Genomic DNA, 21,830 nt, shown 5'->3' with positions numbered 1-21,830 from the left:
CCTGGGTCTGTGCTAGGCAGCTCACTGCCTATCATGATCTAACAAATATCCCTTACCTATTGCCCCCCCCCAATCGGAATGAAGAGGCAGACACAAGTACTGGAAACTAAAGGGCTGCTTTATTAACATTACAACAAATTAACTATACCAGACTTTATTAACATTGTTGGAATATTACCTACTGTTTACTAACCCTTCAAACTCTCTGTCAAATCAGCATATTTATTATATCATTTCTTCCTGCTGTACTGATGTCAAACTGTAAATTTCCATCATCTTTAGGGAACAATTTTTAATTTCTGCACTTTAATCTTTCTAATTGATGTTATACAGAAAAACCATTTAATTTTAATTAGTTGTATTTGTCACACGTGCCATGTTTGTTTATTACTTACAAATGTTATTCATTAATGAAAAGGTCATTTTAGAATATATATGTGGTTGACTTTAAAAAGAAATTAATTCCATGATTGCAAAGAACTATCATTACATGCAGATGCCATTTCCTCTCTATAACTTTTAAATGAGTAATTAGAGTTGGTCAGCAACTTTTTACATAAAGAGTTGTCATTACTAAGTGAGGAGAAAATGGATGAAATGTTTTGTCTAATACAATAACCTTTTTCATTTTGATCTACAATGAAATCTTTATCGTTACAATGCTTTTGTGTGAGTCACAAATTGAAATTTATCAGAAAATTATTTTGCAAACCTGTAGAAATCAAATTTATGTAATGCAAATCTGTAAAAATCAAATTTCCATGGTAATTTATTACACTTTTTAAATCCTGTCAACTTCTTTAGGGCAGCCTAGATGGTTCCTCCCCACATTTGGTTTCCACAACCACACTCTGAAATAGGTTGGCAGAAGAGAAATTGACAAGGTCACCCAATAAGCTTCCCAGTCATGCAGGGATTTGAAACTAATCTATATCCAGCATTCTAAGCACCTCAGCACACTACCACTCAGTGTACTTATTTATTTGATTTATTTACAAAAGATACATCCCATTTTTCTACCCAATCAGGGCCACCAAGGTAGCTAACAATTAAAGCATTATAATAACACAGCACAAACCAATTAAAACCAAAAGCAAAGCAATGTGAAGATCTGAAATGGGGGAACCGGGCAGCGGGGGAATAGTTTTTTCCAATCCCCCCTGCCCAATTTTCCCAATTAAAAATTGAGAAGTATTGGGGAGTGCTGAAAAAGCTCCTAAATTTATATTCTCTTTTGGAACAAGCAAACTGCTTTTTAAGACTAGGTTTTCCCCAAAATGTACAACATAAAAAAATTCATGTAAGACAACCTACGGTGTTAGCTAATGGTAATTTTTATATATACTGTAGATGACATTCAATACATTTTCAAGGATATGTTTATTGATTAAACATGAACAAATTGGAAATGATTAATATTGTATAATGTGTTTAATGATAATGCATTCAGTGTTTTCAGCATTATAAGTTCAGCTCAATATCCAGACATGCTGGTACTTCTATTGTGACTGAATGTGTTATGTATGTGTTATGTGCCAGCAAGTCACCTCTGACCTATGGCGACCCTATGAATGAAAGACCTCCAAAACATCCTATCATTAACTGACTTGGTTCTCAAAAGCTTATGCTACAACAAAGTTGGTTAATCTTAAAGGTGCTACTGGACTCTTTACTATTCAGCATACAAAATCACACTATTTGGCTTATTAATGAAATTTTAAATTATGATTTTATACAAGCAAAACTGCAAAAATTCTCAGACACGTATCTTCATTTCTTCCATCTTAGAAGTAAGAAAAAAATTGAAAATTAGAAAATTATATAGTAAATTAAAGAAAATGTATGCAGGATCTGAGCAAGTCAGTTAATGATAGGATGTTTTGGAGGTCTTTCATTCATAAAGACACCATAGGTCAGAGGTGACTAGACGGCACATAACACATACATAACACATTCGGTCACAATAGAAGTACCAGCATGTCTGGATCTCAGGTTAAACTTATAATGTTGAAAACACTGAATGAATTATCATCAAACACATTATACAATATTAGTCTTAAAGGTGCTACTGGACTCTTTACTATTTTGCAACTACAGATTAACATGGCTAACTCCTCTGGAACTTTTGTATACTGTTATAAATGACGCCTTTAATTTTGTTAAAACTGTAAAATAAGCTTAGGTTTGAGAGGAAATTGAGTACTACATATATTTCACCTTCTTTTCAAACTTGGGAAGTCTCTGATTATTTTCCCATAGTTTCAAACTTCTCAAAATTTTACATTTCTAGTTCTGTTATATCAACCTAGTATGCACTGACAAAAATATGCTATTTTAATTAGACTGAAGTGGCCAAAGGCAGGTAGAGCAGAGCTGCATTACTTTGCCCTATTTCCCTTGCATAAAATTTCACTATTATAAGCCCCCCAAAAGAAGGCCCAAGGCTTACACTGGCCAACTTTTAAAACATGTTTTATTAAGCTAGGCTAGAAAGTCATTGTGGGACTGAATTTCTTATATATAAATCCATTCTCTGTTCTGTTCCATCCCCCTTCTTTTTTTATATACTGACAACATTTCCATAAAGAATGAAAAACCACACTCTGGGGAGTTACCAATCTCTTACTGCATAGAACACTGAAGGGAAACATAATGCTGTCAAAGGTGTCACTGGAAATAAAGCTAATTATCCACATTACACGAAAGAACATGGACATTTCAGTGTTCCTTATCAAGTATCTAAAATTTCCTCTACGGTAACTTATTCTGGAAATGACAGATTGTTTCATTATTCAGGCTCATTAAATCTCTAGCCATGAGTTTCTTTATAAACAACAATTCTTGTCAGTCACTGTTTGAAATTTTAAGATTCCTGATAGATAGATAGATAGATAGACAGACAGACAGACAGACAGACAGACAGACAGACAGACAGACAGACAGACAGACAGACAGACAGACAGATCTATGTGCCTTTGAACAGTATTCATTGTTCATTGCTTGTTAACTTGCCATAGTCAGTACCTTTGAATTGTTGAAATGTTCAGCCTCAAAGATGTGTGAGAAAAACTGAATAATGATAGTTGGTACAATGCCAGTTAGTAAAAATCCATTTGACCCAATGGACACAAATGTATTGGGACAACTAATCCAACAGGATTTGCCACCTGATTCAATGGCAATCCTTTCTCATGTGCACAGGTATAGAACTGTGGATCATGTCCCAAGCTATTTCCACCAACTACGCATCTGTTGAATGCATATACTTCATATTTTGACTTAACACTGTAATGCAATACCCAATGTATAATTAGGCAAAACTACAATAGCATGTTTGAAATTTAGTTTCAAAAGCTAGACCGGCAACTAATGAATAAAAAAGAAAATTATGTCATTTTCCGTTTTAATGTAAAGGCTTCTAAATCTAGTTCGGAATTAGCTAACATTTCAAGTGTCAAGGCAGACTTTTGAATAATTCAGGCACTCTTTTCTTAATCCTCATACCCAGTGCCACATATAAGCAATTAAATGCAAAACAAAAATCTGCACAAATGAAATGTTTAGGTTGCAAATATGATAAGAAAGTCAAGGAGAACAAAAAAAAAATAGGGACACCAAATTAACTGGAATGATAATAAGAAACTACTGCTCACAAAAAAAAAATAGTGCTCATAACAACAAAGCTTCATCATACACAGTTCTGCTGGTATAGGCACACATTTGGAACTGTAATCCTAAAACAGAAATATAATACAAGCCGCAACAAGTGACGAGATAATGATGCTAGGAAGAGAAAACAGCAACAGAGGGTAAAGATGCAAAAACACAGTAAGAGCAATCAAAACAATCTGAAACAGTATCATGTCACAGCTATTGCACTCAAAATATAAAACAGTCCTGTACTGAATGACATCTTTTACTGTCACACTGGTTTTCAAGGGACTGAGGGCTGGGGGGCATCAAAATTGAGGACATATGCATGCAAGGCAGTGGGATGATAAGGCTTCCAAGGACTGGCATCTCCGGTCAGCAAGAGGCCAACTTGCAACTACACAGAGTGGGGACACTGGGGCTATGAAAGAGAGGAAGTGAAACCAAGCACTGGGAGCAGCTGAGAACAAATTTTGATTGTTCACAAAGCAACTCCAGGCACTACTAAATGAAACAAGAGTATCCGATTCTCGATCCTTTTCAGTCTGCATTCAGACCTGTTTATAGTATAGAAACTTGTTTTGGTCACCCAGTTAGATTAATTATATCTGTTGACCAAGGGGGAAAGTGTCCCCCCTACTGGTCCTCCTGGATCTTTCAGCTTTCGATACTACCAACCACAGCATCCTTCTGGTCTGCCTAATGAATCAGAGACTGGGAGGCTCAGTGTTGCACTGGTTTCATTCCTTCCTGGCAGAAAGCTACCGTAAAGTGATGATTGGGGTCTTCTGACCAATCTCACAGCTGCTGCCTTATACCTACCACTGGGTTTGGAATTGTCCCCAACGTTTTCCAACATCTGCGTGAAACTACTGGGAGAGATCATCCACAGAAGCAGAGCACAGTGTCATTAGTATGTGGATGACACACAACTCTCTCTTCTCCAGCAAAATACAACAAAGTGGAAGCGTCAATGAAACTACCATTTGGAAACAGCAAAGGACTGGATGAGGATTAATAAACAGAAACTTAATTCAGACAAGACAGAAGTGCCAGGAGTGGTAAATAAGGCTCATCTGGGAATGGAGACTATCACGCTATAGAAGGGGTTACACTCCCCCTGAAACATGAGAAGTGCAGCTGGGGTTATTTCTAGAATCCACACTATCTTTAGTCAATCAAAGGTCAGAAGTTGACTGGACCATCTTTTACCAACTGAAGCTGGTTTGCCAGCTGTGACTTTTCCTGGAGAAAGTTGACTGGGCCACAGCAACAAGCATCTTGGTAACATCCATACCTGACCTCTGTCACACACTTTATGTGGAGCTGCCCTTGAAGACAGATCAGAAATTTCCAACTGGTAATATAGTAAAAAGTCTAGTGGCACCTTTAAGACTAACAAACTTTATTGAGGCATAAGCTTTTGACAATCACAGCTCTCTTTGTCAGATGCATGGAGGGTATGAAGACTATGACGAAGAAGATCTGATGAAGAGAGCTGTGATTCTTGAAAGCTTATGCCTCAATAAAGTTGGTTAGTCTTAAAGGTGCTACTGGACCTTTTATTATTTTGCAACTACAAACTAACACGGCTAACTCCTCTGGATCTATAACCAAATGGTAATAAAGGTTGCACCTAAGTTTCATAAAGGCAGCTGCTGGAGTAACCATATTAAGCCAGTGTTAGACTGTCTGCACTAGCTTCCAGTCTGTTTTGAGGCTACATATAACATGCTGGTTTTAACCTTTAGAATTCTAAATGGTTTAGGCTCCAGATACTTGAAGGATCAATATCCATATCAACCAACCCAAGACTTGAGATCAATCAAGGCAGCATTCATCTGGAAACCAACCTTAATAGGGTTTGTGAAGGAACCTGGTAGGAAGTCTTTTTCAGCTGCTGCCCACCCCCAGCTGCTTCCCTTGGGATTGAGAGGAGCTGCTTTCCTAAAGGCCTCCCAGATGGAACTAAAGTCTTTCCTCTTCCAGCGAATCTTTGAGTTAGTCCAATAAGGAATGGTGTGGCACTACTGGTGGATTGCATTTAATTAATTTTATTGTATTTAACTCATTTTTATTGTACTGTAAACTATCTTGTGGATTTTTTGCTTGAAAGGCAATATCTGAATAAATTAAATTATACTAAGGGATAGAGAATATTTTCTCCATGCCAAATTAGTTCTGAGTAGACATGGGCACGAACAGAAAAAAAATGAACATGGTGTTCGTCATTCATTGCCGTCCATGAACAGTGAACAATGAAAATTGACGAACATGACCTGTTAACAAACATGTTTGTTGTTTGTTGTTCGTGGGAACCAGCAGGCCCTCCTCAAGCCATCAAGATCTCTACCACACCACTCCCATAAACCCTACCTGAGCAGGCAGCAGGAAATGTACTAATAATAAATAATAGCTTGGCCCCAGAGCCTGGCAGCAGCCCTGGAACCTGAAGGGGTAGATCCCTACTGCACAACTCCCAGAAACCTTACCTGAGCAGGCAGCAGGAAAGGTACCAGTAATAAATAAGGGCTTGGCCGGGAGCCTGGCAGCAGCCCTGGAACTTGAAGAGGTAGATCCCTATCCCAGCACACACAAAGAAAATTCAAGCTCCAATGCACTCTCCCTGTCTCTCTCTCAAAATGCCAACAGCAACTGTCTCACGGTCTGCAAAACCAGAGCTGGGAGCCCCCTCCCCCCTGCTCTTTGCTTCCTTGTAACAAATTTGGAGCTCCACACTGTTAGGAGAGTTCAAACAGAGCAGAGAAGTTACGCTGTGCCGATTAAAGAGGCAAAAAAGTTTATTTAAGAAATACATACTTGAGAGTGAAGGAGAGAGAGATAGAGTCCTTGCTATCTGACTACATCTTGTAGAAGAGTGAATAAGGCAGGAGAGAGAAGAAGCAGGATATTGCCCTGTTTAGCCCAATAGGAGACAAGAAAATGACCTCCAGGAAACAAGAGAGATGCTGCACTCACTGTCCTAACTAAGTGATCCTTGCTGCCCCCTGCATAGAGGGCACTTCTCCCTTCGTGTTGCTGCAGTACACCAGACACTGCAATTTCCAACACACACTTTTTAAAAATATATATATATTTTATTTTAAACTATAAGAATGTACAAGAACAGTCAACAGTATACAAAGTTGAACATTAAAATTCAAGTAATTACAAACTAAGTAAAACATCAAAACAATCTCTATCCAACACACACTTGAAAGGAAGACCTGCCTATCAAGCTAAATTGGGCTTAGATTGGGATTTCCAGGGCAACAGCAGGAGTTCAGACAGAGTTCAGGCAGTCCCTGCCTCCGGTTGCTAAGGGAATTGATTGCAGGTGCCAGATTGTCTGGCTTGATGAACAGCAATGGACAGCAACAAATGAGGCTTGCAATGACCACCTGTTCGTTTAGAATGGGGCCTCATGAACAGCTTGTTCACGAACAGCTGATTGGGATGTTCGTGGCTTTTTTTAGTTCATATTGCTGTTCGTGCCCATCTATAGTTCTGAGTGGAAGCCAACAAAGCAACACATAAAAACATATGAGGTACTTTTATACTGAACTCTAGCTCAGTATTGTCTACTGTGAAGGTTTGCAATCTGCGATCCTTTAACAGAAAATGCTGTGGATTGCACCTGGAACCATCACATGCAAATCATATGCTCAGACATTGAGCCATGGACCTACCCAAGTTGAGATTAGATCTCAGCATCTGGGATTTTTAGAACCTGTTCATTTCACATACAGATCTATAAAAGTCTGTCCAGGCCTATAAACTGAAACTATTCAAAGATTATGATAGGTAGTATTATAGACTGTAACAGCATGATGATACATCCTAAGCAATTTGAAACAAGGGGCAGTGATGGTTGGATGCTGAGCAGTTCTATGATGCTCTGTACCCAATTTTTTCACCATTAGTATTGGTTGTTACATTTTGATCCTCCCTTTTCTCTAAGGATGTCAAGATACAGGTTTCCTCAGCCCACCCCTTTTATCTTCATATCAACCCTATGAGGTCAGTTAGATAGTGACTCACCCAAAGTTGCACCATGAGCTTCATAGAAGAGTGGAGATTTGAACCCAGATCTTCTCAGTCCTAGTCTGAGAGCCAAACTGCACGAGACGAATTACACGCATAAGACACATGAATGCACTTACACGTTTCCCCATTGCTTTCCTGTTCACTCGCACAGTGTGGTCACACTGCACGTGACTGTGTGCTCGGACTGCAATGTGTTTCTTCCACATTCCTCTCAGACACGAGATGGTATCCCATGATGCATCTTCTCTTCGCGCATGCTGAAACCTTCCTTGGTAACTTTTCTGAGAGGGAGATTTCTTTACTCAATTGGACATATCGGGGGGGAGGGAACCCGCTGGGTTTCCTGGGCAGGGGCTAGAAATGGGGGTTCCACACCTCTGATGAGATTTTGCAGCTCAGTCTGCCAGGAAGGGGGGCATCTATGCAAAAAGGGGTGGGCAATCCCCACTTCAGGAGCTGTGGCAGCATTTCTTGCTGTCAGCCAGAATAATCTTTTTCCTGCCTGTTTGTCCCCAGCCATCTCCGATCTCCATTAATCCCTATGGGGAAAACTATGGGGGCTATCCAGGGGCATGGGGGTGGCATATTGCAAAATCTACAAAATGTTCAATGGACCTACTGCTAACTGTCCTCTAAAGACCACCCCCCAGATTTCATTGAAATTGAACTGTGGGGAGCCATTTTATAGCCCCCCCCAAAGGTGACCCCAGCCACCTCATTTGTCTTTATTATGGGGAGAAAACACATAGATTATGCCTTCTCCAGGATCAAATCTCCCTGCAACTTGAGGGGGTCTTTAGAGGACAGCTAAGAGTAGGTCTCCTGAAAACTTGGTGGATTTTGGACCTTGGAGAGCCATTTTATGCCCTCCTCCCCAAAGAAAGTGCCTTCAGCCATCCCATTTGTCTTTATTCCGGGGAGAAAATAGCAACAACTGCAGAGACACATAGATCATGCTTTTCCCAAGATCTAACCTCCCTGAAACTTGGGAGGTCTTTAGAAGACAGTCAGAGGTAGGTAGGGCATTTTCGAGCCCCCCAAAGAAGGTCCCCCCAGCCATCCCATTCATTCCTATTGCAAGGAAAAATCTGACAGCAAAGGGGGGAAACACATAGATCATGCCTTTCCCAGAATCCAAGCTCCCTGAAACATGGGGGGTCTTTAGGGGACAGTTAGGGGTAGGTCCCTGAAAATTTGGTCGATTTTGGACGTTGGGGAGCCACCACTGTTTTTGAGTGTGGCTCTCAGTTACTGTGTTGTGTGGGAAGCCAGGTGCTGGTTTATACACACAATGTCATCTAGGCATAGCAGATGGAGCAGCAAAACTGAGTTCAGCCTAGTTTTGCCCACCCAACGATTATTTTTGTGATATTTATAATACTAAAACAATGGTTTGGTGGGCAAAATAAAGCGTATAACTGCAGACTATAATATTCTATAGTTAATGAAAAATAAGAAAGGTTTACGATGCTTATTTGGAATTATGTAAGCACCTGCACACACATGCAGACAGAGATAATGTCAGCATGTTTTCATAGTACTCTGTAACAAGTATCCCAAGATCATTTTAATAACGTGCTGGAAGCTACTTTAATATTTTGTTTCTGAATGCACTTATTACTAGTGAATTTAATGTTATTACTGTAATAGAGAAACCTCTTTGTAACAACTAATATGCTCCTAATAACTTCAATAAAAAGCTTTGAGATGAGTAATCATCCTGACTCCCAAAAGAGATGGTGCTTTATGTTGTAAAGAATTTTAAGAAAGCTCTTTTTATAACAGCTGGTTTCTCCCATTAACTATAATTTTTCCAAAGGCAGTTTAAACACAGTCTAAAATATATTTCAATTTAATGTGACTCAGGCTGAATAGAATATTAAATAGACACAATTTTACACAATTAAAAAGCCATGTACCTCCCACATGGGATGATAGGGTTGGGTGCCTATGGTCTTCTGCAGACATATCACACTATCCAAAATAGAAAGACTGTGAGCGGCCCATGGAATTGTGCCTTGGCTCCTTCTTCCTCTCTCAGTTGCAGTTTCCACTATTACCCTGCTACCTTATGTTTGACCATTGTTAATTTAGGTTAAAATGAACCCAGGAATGCCCCTAAACTGAATTCCAGAACCTTGATTAACTCTGGGTTCTTAAAATGATTCTAGGTGATTTTTAAACAGGGCTGCCATTACCTGTACATAAGGACAACTTAAGAACAGAGAAGAATGAATGAGAGAGAAGAATCTGACAGAGACAGAGAGTACACAATCTTCTGGCCTGATCTCAACCCAGTTCAGGATCTACACTGGGCCTAAATCTCATCACATCAGCAGTACAAACAGTCCATACAAATTGAGCCTATAACATGACAATATCCAAGGAATTAATTATTTCAGTTTAGGACAAGACTCTTTCCTCAATTTTCCATTAATGGAGGGGGGTGGAGTGGAGATCCATGAACTGATAAGAATCTTCTTTTAGATGTGCTAAAATTGGGAGCAACCTGGGACTTCTTTCTAAAGTTAACCATTCATAGAGAGGAGCTGTTAAGTAAACGTTTAACAGAAGGCATAACCTAAAGTTAATGGTGTGGGTATCTAGCTAAATTTGGGACTACCTTAAAGAATACTGGGAATAGTATTTTTGTGTAACATTTTGATTAAAACCCATTTGGCCCACACTTTCTCAGTGGAAGTCCTTTATATCACAGGGGAATCAATCTCTCAGTTGGTTGTTGTGGATTTTCCGGGCTGTATAGCCGTGATCTTGATCTCTCAGTTGTCTTTCTGCCTTGCCATCAAACACACTTAGAGGTACTTTGACTGGCATGGACATCTCATTTATGATACCTCCCACTCAGAGATATTTTTGGTGGCCTCTGGGACATATCTTTCAGAATATTAATTCATCGCGGTAGGAAGTCCCACATTTTCCATCATTCTTCAAGAAAAACCAAGCATAAATGATTATTTTTACTATTTATAATCCAATGAAAATGTTATTTCAATGGCCATAAAAAACCCTATTTCAATAGTTTCAAAATGATATCTTTTATTGTAAATCAAAGGTCTGCTGCTGACATCTACAATTCTTATGATTTATACAACAATTGAAAATCCACTGTTTTGTATATTGAACAATGAAATGACTTGCTAAGCCACTCTACCTACACTTTAAATAGAGGTTTATAATGCAAATAATTAGCTACCTTAACTATATGCATTTCTTCAGTTTTGGATCAGACACCCATCTATATGCATGAATCAAGCTGTGAACCACAAAAGGCATTCAACATAGTATTTTAAATATCACAAAAACATTTATATGTTTAAATGCCACATTTTCTGAACAAGAATCCACATTCATTTTAAAATACAATTCAAGCACAATATAGAAAAACATTGAATTGTTCTTTGTTAATGTAAGCATGACAATAGTATTTGGTTGTGCTAAACTGCAGATAATGCTGCTCAATTCCAATTTTATTGTTACAAGAATTCGGAAACTCTTCCAAATCTCCATCTTCATGGACAGCATTGCACACACAGGCCCACATAATCTGCCTGCTCTTCTATTTGACCTACATACAGTACTGATTATAACAGCTTTCATTTTGCAGGAGTAATTCTGGCCTACTGTGCTAATAATTTTGCTGATGGGACCTAATTAACAACCAGACAATCTACTCTACCTCTTTCTCTTGACAGCATTAACAAGCCCATAATGAAATTTCAATCAAACAACAATGTGTGTTCGGGAACATAACCATTCAGGTTACTGCATCAGCTATGTCAATGTAGGAATGTAAACTGTGAAACACACTGAATGCCAAAGTAAAGTCTATTGAAATCTCAGTAAAAGCTAAGTAATCTGGACATTTGCACACTGAAAACTGACTACCGTCACTTAATGAGATAGTCATATTGTTAATCAGATCTACTTAAATCTAGGAGGGGATGCATGCCTGTTTTGAAGCATATTAAATTGTCCGGTATTTTTGTTTGTTTTTTAAAGGCAACAGTACTCATATATACAGCTGCACTCATTTCAACCAATTCCTCCCTCAGGACTTGGGAGATCCCCCCTCCTGCTGTTCTCAGTAAGGGTGAGTACCACCACAAAAAAAACTCTGATAATGCCTACACATTTCCAGTTGCTGAGATGTGGGTGCCATTCTTAGAGTTGTGTGTTTTGGGCCACTAAGGCTACAATCCTAAGGACCTTTTCCTGGAAGTAAGCTTCACTTCTAAGAAGACTGACTTCTTCTTAGAATTGCTCCCTAAATTGTTATCACAAATATATAAACCTGGAATCAAGTTCCACTAAAATTCGTGGATTTATACCCAGGTCCGTACATGTAAAACTGTGGGTTTTCCATGTCAGCTTGTTGTTATGTGTCGTCAAGTAGTCTCCAACCTATGGTGATCCTATGAATGAGAGAACTTCAAAATGTCCTATCGTTAACAGACTTGCTCAAATCCTGCAAAGTGGAGGATGTGGCTTCTTTTATTGAGTTAAGCCATCCAATGTTGGGTCTTCCTTTTTTCCTACTGCCTTCCATTCTTCCTAGCATTATTGACTTTTCCAGAGAATCTTGTCTTCTCATAATGTGACCAAAATACGATAACCTCAGTTTTGTCATTTTAGCCTCTAGGGTGAATTCAGGCTTGATTTGATCTAGTACCCACTTATTTGTCTTTTTAGCCATGCATAGTATCCGCAAAACTCTCCTCCAGCACCACATTTCAAATGAATCAATTTTCTTCCTGTCAGCTTTCTTCACCATCCAACTTTCACATCCATACAAAGTAATAGAGAATACCATAGTTTGGATCTTGATTCCCAGAGAGACAGCTTTATCTTTTCTAGCTCCCTCACAGCTGCTCTTCTGAGACTCAATCTTCTTCTGATTTCTTCATTGCCGTCTCCCTTTCGGTTGATGATTGAGCCAAGGAATAGAAAATCTTGAACATTGTCAATTTCCTCATTGTCAACTTTAAAATTGTGTATTACAAAAACATGTGGCTTTACTCTGAACAGTTGTCAGACTGTGTATGTATATGCGTATGCCGCAAAGGTGTGTGTATACGTATGCCGCAAAGGTGTGTCTTACTATTTTCTTAACAGCCATTCCAGTCCCCTACTATGTCCTACCCTTCTACTTCTATCACATTATTTTGTACACAGGAATCTTTTGCCACTGACCCACCTTTTCCTTCCTCCCTTATCAAGAGCCTTATTCACATAAGAAGTAAGATCCCCCCCTTATCTGCACAGAATTAACAAAACCATTTTAAAAGTCCAATTAAAAATGGTGGCTGGAAAGGTACCATTGGGAGCAATGGTACCGATCACAAAGGCCCAAGAAAAAATGATGTAATGAGATCTCACAATCTATCAGTAGAAGGTGCTGATAATTGCTGTTTATACTGTCATTCCCCTCATCACAGTAATCCCTTTAGACCCTACGAAAGTTTATTCCCAGGGTCCTGGGACCAGAGTGGATTAAGAGCCATGTTTGTTGATAGGCTATATAAAGGAGGCATGGGAAAGCAGGCAATATTACTCCCTTCTTCCACTTTTGACAGACATTGAAAATGTTTCTGCTTTTCTATCAAGCTTCGCTACACTCTAAAAACTCTTTTTCAGAAAACAACTCTACTGTACTTTAAGCAAATGTTTAAACATTCTAGCATATCTTTATAAATGACTAGAGTAGTTGTGTTTGTAATTAGAGTAGTGAGGCTGTATGCCATTAAAGGTGTTTGAATTGAATTGAGTAGTCAGGTTGTCTATCTTCTCATAAATATTCTGCAAAGTTCTCACAATCAAATAAGTCTGTGATACTAGTATATTTATTAATGTTCCCATTAACTTCTGGAGGAGAGTCAGTTGATTCATGTAATCTATCTAAGGAGGAAAACTTTATTATCCAACTATTCTGTAGGTATTGGTTCCTCAATACCACTGTTCTCCTGCAAGACATTAAATCTGTTACTTGTCTATTAGGTTACCTGTCAAACTTAGTTTGTTTGGGAGAAGGCAAGAAAGGGTCCTCAAAAGGGCAACCTCTTTTTCTACTCGTAACTATTTATTTTTATTTCATGTCACTTTTAGTCCACCTTTCTCAATGAGACTCAAGGCGGATTACATAGTGTGAGAGTAATACAAGCAATGTCAAGGGCATTTCCATAAACAATGTAATTGGGTAAATAAATAGACGTTTACAAAGATATAGCATTAGCAAGAATCCAATACAGAGTTGAAGAAATGAGCAATTCTAGGACTAACCTTAGACAACATAGAACTACCCAGTAGGATCATATTTGAAGCACAGGTAGCACACAGGAGCACACACTTAAACCAACAGATAGGACATAAGGCAACATAGTGGTGAAGCCTGTGGTTCCTAACTGATTAGTGAAGCATCTGAGCTATTAGCTATCTGATGGGGGTGAAGAACTTAAAGCAGACTCAAGTACATTTTAGCAAAATCATTGTAAGTAACTCTATCTGTAACTAACCATAGTCTGAGAGTGTGGAAGTCTCTATCACAAGTCTTCTATCTTCTACCAAACAACTCCCCCACTGCCTCCCTTTCACAGAACAGAAAGACTAAACCAAGTCAGTGTCCTCACAAGGATGTAGAAAAAAATCCCCAAACACTCAAGCCTGCCAAAGAAGCTACTTTAAGCTACTTTACGCCCACAACCAGTAAACCAGAAAGAAGAAAATAATAGAAGTTAAAAGAAGAATCAAGTGAGATAAATTAAAAGAATTGAGATAAATTAAAAGAATTCTTCATGTCACCCTCCCTTTGGAATACACTGTTGGAAGGCCCTCGTGCTTAGCAGAAGCTGTTGATGTTTCAGAAACTCTGTAAGGTAGAACTATTCTGATGTGATTTTGCTATGTAATATTCTTCTGGGAGGCAGAGCAAATCTCCCTGTAATTTTTATGTTATTTGCAGGGTTTTATAGGCTGGGGTTGGAAATAGAGTGGTTTTTAATCATTTGTATTAGGCAGTTGTTTTATTGTGATTTTACTGAATATTATATTTTTGTATTGGTTTCAGCTGTTGTGATTGTTGTAAACCTCTTTAAGATCTTGATCGAAGAGAAGCAGTATAAAAATTGGATAAATAAATAAAGCTACTGCCCAGTTCAAAGCAGAAAGAAAATTCCTTTATAAATTACTAATTTAAATGCCCAGATATTCTGTGAAGTTTCATATAATGAAGAGACAGATATATGAATGAATGGACGGATGGACAGACATTATCTCTCTGTGTATGGCTTAAAGCAAAAATAAAGACTACTACCATATATTATTATCAAAAATTGATCAACAGCAAGTATGATGTAATGGTTAGATTAATGGACTAGGATCTGGGAGACCAAAGTCCAAAATCTACTCTGTCACTGGAAGCTTGGTGGGTTACTTCGAGTCAATCACACACTCTCAGACTAAACTACCTCTCAGGATTATTGTGAAGATGAAACAGAGAAGAGAATGATGTAAGCCTCTTCAGGTCCCCATTGAGGAGAAAGATGAGGTATAAATGAAACAAACAAATTAACAAATCTATCCTGATGGATTTAAAACACTTGATTGATAATTGAACAATAACTAATCATGCTGATCATTCAAGTATCTCTCTCAAGTATTACCATATGTCAGTTTCCCGATACATCAGAGCAATTATACTACAATAGTCCCTGAAGTAAAACAAATACACAAATCAAAAAGCCCAAAGCTACCATGTCTGCGGAAAAGAACCTTTTCCACATGTAACTATTTTGTATGCATGGACTCCCCCTTCTTTCTTTCTTTTTCTTTCTTTCTGTGGTGCAAGAGGGAACATTCAAGCAGGTGAACTCCCAATTGCCATCTGAAGTGTTACAGCCCAGATTCAGGCTTAACTTTTCTCCTCTTTGTAAGAACTAGATTTTAATCTTTGATAATAGATGCAGTAACACTTGGATAGTAGTACACTGGAAGTACAAGTGTATGTGTGTGTTTTATGTGTCATCAAGTTGCCATCACCCCAGCAAGGGGCTGTCACAGTAAGTGAGAAGTAGAGGAGGTTTGCTAGTGTCTTCCTCTGCAGAGTCTTCCGTGGTGGTTGCTCATCCAAATACTGACCCTGCTTAGCTTCTGCGATCTGATGAGATTGGATTATACCATGCTGTCTTCACTCCACAAATGTATATAATGAAACCCAAATAGAGTTAAGTTTAATTTTTACAATGTTAAAAATTTTCCACATGAATTTACAGTCTTGTTATATATGATGACTTGGTTTGTAGTGTTTATTTAGTATAGAATTCAGCATATTTGCCTTTACTGGAAAACAAGCAGGTATGGAAAATTAGTTTTATAAAAATAAAAGCCATACTTTTAGATGGTAGCTTCATTTTTCCAGTTTTATATTTGAAAATGCACTAGGTTTTCTTTTAAAAGCCCCTACAAAGTCATGCTCTTCGACCTTTCTTTATTACTTGTGTCCACTGAACCTTTTCAAGATGAATGGTGGATATCTTTGCCTCGGACAGTTCATTTAGCAATCACAATATTTCCTGTAAGTTAGATAAATTGAGTGGTCACTTAACACTGAGAAAGGCCAACATCAAATGTAGCAAAGGTCATCCAGTCCTGTTACCATGTACTGTATTAAATTGTCATCAGATCTAAAAAGCAATTTCATCAATAATCCATCCAACTAGAATGACTGCAAATTTTGAAAACTAACTATCCTACAGATACAGAGAGCACAATGAAAATCATGCAACTCTGCAGTATGTCAGAAGATGCTGCCAATCTGGTTCAAGAAGAAGTGGCTTCTGGTTTTGCAAAGCATTTTCAAATCTTGCTTCCTAAACCAAGCCTGGAAAACATACAGCTCCTAAGCTCATATGAATATACTGAAATGATTTCTTAAAGATGAGGAGGGGGAAAGAATTCATGGCTATGGTTTTCTGCTATTCCAGCTGCTGAATGTTGCACAGTCTTGCTGTAAATCAAGAAAAAGTTCTTGAAGTTGTCCTGGTTGCATGCATCCAAAAGCCTCTTTGGTATTCACTGGAAGGGAACAGATTTCTAGAAAGAAGTGCTATTGTATATTATATTTACTTTAAGTGACAAAGTGGAATCACGCATAAACTACAAAACAATCCCTTTTTCTTTGGAAATTGTTTCTCTACCTTTTCAAGGGGTGCTGCTTCATTTCTTGCATGGCTCAGTATTATTATTACATTTTCATATTCTGTATTTATCTTTATGCTTGATTACCAATCACTTAAGATTCTTCCATTCAACCACTTCAAATGCATAATCAATTCAATTTTTTGCACTTCTCAGCCCCCGTGGCAAATGGTACATAACCAAAAACTGTAAAACTGATGAATAACAGATAGAATTTTAACTTTTAATACAGGGTTTTGACAGCAGCTTAGCACATGAAAAGTAAGCAGCCATGAGTGAATCATGCTTCCTATTTTAGGTTTTGATGCTGCCCATGGAACATAACAAAGAAGAGTGTGCAGATGTTCTCTGCATTGAGATGTGTGAGCAGAACATGAGTTTTCTGTTAATTAGAGGTAGACACGAACCAGGAAAAAAATGAACTGTGCAGTTCGTGGTTAGTCCCATTTCATGACCCACGACCCACGAACTTTCATGAACTTGCCCCAGTTCGCGAACCGGTTCGTGGTTCTTGGGGTTTAAATACCCCTTTCTGTGCTGCTGCAAAGTGGCACGGAAAGGGGCATTTCACCCCCCCAGGCTTGGATCAGCTGCTTGTCGGGAATTTCCCCAACAAGTAGCTGATCCAGGGGTTTAAATGCCCCTTTCCCTGCCGCTTCGCAGCAGCACGGAAAAGGGTATTGGGGTTTAACACGAACCAAACAAACTAGCAGACCAGTTCATGGAAGTTCATGGAAAATGGGCTTCCACAAACCACTGTTTTGCAAAGCACAAACGGACCCAGTTTGTGACGAACTTTAGTTCGTCTTGCGATTTGTGCCCATCTCTACTGTTAATACATAGGAAGTGAGAAAAGAGGAATTATGATTCACTTTTACTTCTTTGAAGAGGATGAAGTCATCTAAAATTACACCTAGGGATGGATGGAAGATGAGTTGATTGCATTTTGACTTGGGAGACAGGAACTGCACAAAGAAGAGAAAAAGAGTAGTAACAAGAACCAAGCAGAATATCATCAAACTGCATTACCGTTACATATGTTATGTAACAATTACCTTACTTTATAACTGAATGAGCAACAATGGAGAGATCATCTCTCCAGTCAGTCCATTGTCTATAAGCTGACAAATACACCTGGGTGCAATTGGGTATGCAAAAAAATTTAAGAGCCAAAATGATTTCACATATCCATCAACAAAACTAAGCACTGATGGCATGTTTCTGACAGAGACATAAGAGGGGGAAGACTAGGGGTACAAAATTCCAAAGACAATGCTGTCCAGGGAGGTAGATGAGTTCTTCCTGAGGAACACAGCAGAATACCTGCTCGGACACCTTGTGATTATTCTTCTAAATGGGGGGGGGGGTGCAGAGGGAACCTAAGCTGGGGATCATGGTGTCTGTTGGCAGCTGTGATCTCTGTCAAGAAGTCTGGCCAACAGAAAGGAGTCTAATCAGCAGTGTAATCTGAAACACAGTTGCAGTCTTCTAAGCTGTGTGTGTTGTACTCAAACAGCTTTTTCACTCAGTTCCCCTCCAAACTTTGCCCCACATGGTAGTCCTATGGATCTCAGAACAACCTATTTAGATAGTCAAAGATGATGTCTCTTTCCTTTTGCACATGCAGAAAAGCTGTCTGGATCCAATCCACTGACTTCAATGGGCAGAAGAGTATAATTCTGCCTAGGATTGCACTGCAAAAGTGGCAATTTGGTAGGAAAGGAGCTATTCAGTAATGAGTTGCAAAGGTAAGACAATTAACAGTGCCTAAGTATGAAGGGCATGGAATTTGTTCAATACAGAAAGAACCAGTGTTGCTTAAAAAAATGGTTAAACATTGGGAAAGGTACAATATTTGCAAGGACATACTTATTAAACTTGATTTATTTTGCACATAATTAATATGCTGTAATGTGTATGATAATATGGCATTGCATTGTCTTCATCCTTTACAAACTTGGCACGCACTTTTACCTCCCAAGCAGCAGCATGGGACAGGAACCCACCCAACAGCAAGTGCATGACATCAGTCACATAACAGCAGCCAAGGTTATGACCTAACTTAGGGCAAACAAATATGCATGATACATACAAATCAGGATATGGATCCCCATCTGACTCATTGGTGTACCTTGAAAGTGTTGTGCTATTCTGGGTGGCGCCAGAAGGGACTTCAGGTTTCTCACCCGCACCATTTTTGCCAGTGGAAATGGACATGGGGTGGGGGGTCATATGCTAGGATCCTACACTGATCCTATGTGTGACAACAAGTCAGGTAGCACACCTACCTGACTTATATTGTGTATTTGGGCCATGAGGGGCTATGCACCACAAACATGTGATAAATTGCAGGACCAACTGATGTGGGTAGGGGGTGGCTGGGCAAGGTTGTCCTAACTGGAGGAGAGAGAGAAAATGCATGGAAGAACATTTATGAGTACAAGGAGTCTTTGAAACTAAAAAGGAATCCTCCCCACCTGTTATGACCCCTCTGACTGACCCAGAGTACTCAGAGGAAGAGACTGACGATTGAAAGCCAAGTATCCAGGAGGACCAGAGGATTTGAGAGTCCCTGACATGGTAGAAGTACCTGTTGAACATGCTCCAGCAGCGCGAGAGACCGCCCTGCCAGAACTTGCCAGGGAGACCTTGCCACTGGTCTAAAATAACCACTAGGTCTCTGCTGGGGAGGATGCAAACCTGGGAAAACCTGTAGCTCCTCAGGACTTACTCCCATGTCACAAAAGTAGTATTGGCGGAAGGCCCAGGCCAAGGTAGAGCAAAGGAGATGAAGTGCCAGACTGGCAGCACACAATCCCAGCCTGTATCCAGAACAATGCTCTTAAAATAGTACTCCTCTGAAGAATCCTGCCCAAGGCACAGCCCAGTCTTAAGAGCCTCAGCACCTGTCAGTAAATACGGCTAAGCCAGATTAACTCTCAGCCTATTTAGGCTAAAACTTGAGAAGGCTGAATTGCTGGATCAAGTGGTCCACTAGCTCCAAGCTCCAGTCTATTTTCTCAAGCCAAGCCAGCCAAGCCTGAGGCCTTACTCCAGAAGAGCCTAAACCTGGGCTACCTGCAAAGAGCAGGATACCACCTACATGACCTCACCTCACCACTTTCCTCCAAATGTTCAGAGGAGTTGTGGGAGATGTTGGATGATGGTACCTTTGCCCTCTATGCATGTGCACTAGCCCCAGGTTCTTCCAAAAAGCAGTAAAATAAATGGCGACTCCAGAGGGGCCCTGCAACAGACTAATGCGTTACGAAGGAATTCAGTATTTTAAGTGTTATAAAGCTTAACTTGATATCTAAGTATGCTGCTCCTCAAATTGTGACTGTCCAAATCATACACTATCTTATGCCTACTACAAAATTTGTGTTTTCTATTTTTGTTTTCTATTTTCCACTCCCCTTCTCCCCCCCCTCCATTTTCAAAATGCAGAAACCAAGATACGTTAGACTGGCATCAGCTGAAACAGCTAGCAGCTCTCTCTTGTACCGGATACATTTACAGTTTTGCTTCTAGAAAACATTTATACTTTTACATTTTATTAATATGCCAAATATTATATTTATATGCTAATTAGGTTCTAAGTGATGCCCTGTGATTTTGTAAATTCGTAAAATAATTTTATAGTTGATAAGAAAGTAAGTATTGCATATATTTCAATTTCCTCTAAAAGGTGAGAAGCTTTTGGCTTCCTACAGAGATGCATCAAATGATACTAGCCCCATGCCCTATTCTTGCAGTTCCATCTCTTGCAGTTCCATCTGTGCTAAATGATCTGGAGTATCCCTGGACCAATAAAATCAAATTACTATTGTCAATATTATTTCTGTTACAGATGGAATAAACATATTCAGAGATTATGTAGTCCATTCAATGGTTTATGACTTAGTGTGTTTTATTGTTTTTTGTACATTAATGCCATCTTTGAGCTACGTTTTGTATCTGAAGCTTTCTACTTTAAATGAAACATGCAAAATTTGACATAGCCAGACAAGTTTCTGTTGGCTACACATGAAAAAACTGCAAGGATATAATGCTACACTGGAATATCGTAACTATATATTTGCCTTGGGGTTTTAGCTGGCACCATGCACACTCCTGCATGGAAACTGACCATACACATGCAAATATGTAGATGATAATATAAAGGCCTTTTCATAAGAATATTAATGATTCATGTTGTAAAGTGTTGCCATTAGTAGGGGGCTTCCAAACAAGAATTTGACCCCCTAGTGGGGGAAAAGTTTTATCAATCCTTGGTAAATATATAGTGGCTGGCAATCATTTCATCAACATGTAATAGCTTGGTGCTAGACCATAAAAATTGACCATCCAGTCAAACTGCAATCTGAAACAACCACAGATGTTTATCTTGAACACCAGATGTCAGCTGTTAGGAATTTCTTCTCTTTTTTGCATTTGTGGGCATCAGCACTGACTCATCTATATTTAGATTTGCCCAATCTTACTTTTTAGTGCTTATGTTTCAAGATCTATAGACAAACCCACTATATGCAAGGATTTTCCTATTGACTTCAACGTCAGAAGTTGACCCACAAATACATTTTGTACGCAGTGCAAAATCATTTATCAAGCTTTCCTTCCGATTCATTGGATTTATTTTTTTCTAAAAGTGGCAAAAATTGATTCAAACTGCTGTTTGGCTCATGCCAAAATCTGGAAAGATCACTTGTGATAAAGTTTTCATTCAGCCAGATGCTTCTCAAGTGTATGGATTTAGATATTTTCAATGCTCTGTTGTTGTTTTTTAAGAAGTCAATCAAAGTCTTTATTTCATGAGCAAATAAGCCATAGCAACAACACAATAATTCCTACAAGATAAAATCAGGAACTTTCCACACATTTTCAAAGAAGAAATTAAAACACATAGTAATCATTTAAAATAT

At 38.9% G+C, this 21,830-nt stretch overlaps 1 protein-coding gene across 1 annotated transcript in view; it reads right to left on the bottom strand.

The window, feature by feature from the left end:
* Positions 1-21,830, bottom strand: part of THSD7A (thrombospondin type 1 domain containing 7A) — a 378,974-nt gene that overhangs the window by 239,911 nt on the left and 117,233 nt on the right. The window lies entirely within an intron of this gene.

This window comes from Eublepharis macularius, chromosome 11 (genome assembly GCF_028583425.1).
Source record: "Eublepharis macularius isolate TG4126 chromosome 11, MPM_Emac_v1.0, whole genome shotgun sequence".
Lineage (NCBI taxonomy): Eukaryota > Metazoa > Chordata > Lepidosauria > Squamata > Eublepharidae > Eublepharis > Eublepharis macularius.
The sequence above is the reverse complement of the archived record's forward strand: the minus strand, read 5'-3'. Positions and strand labels throughout refer to the sequence as shown.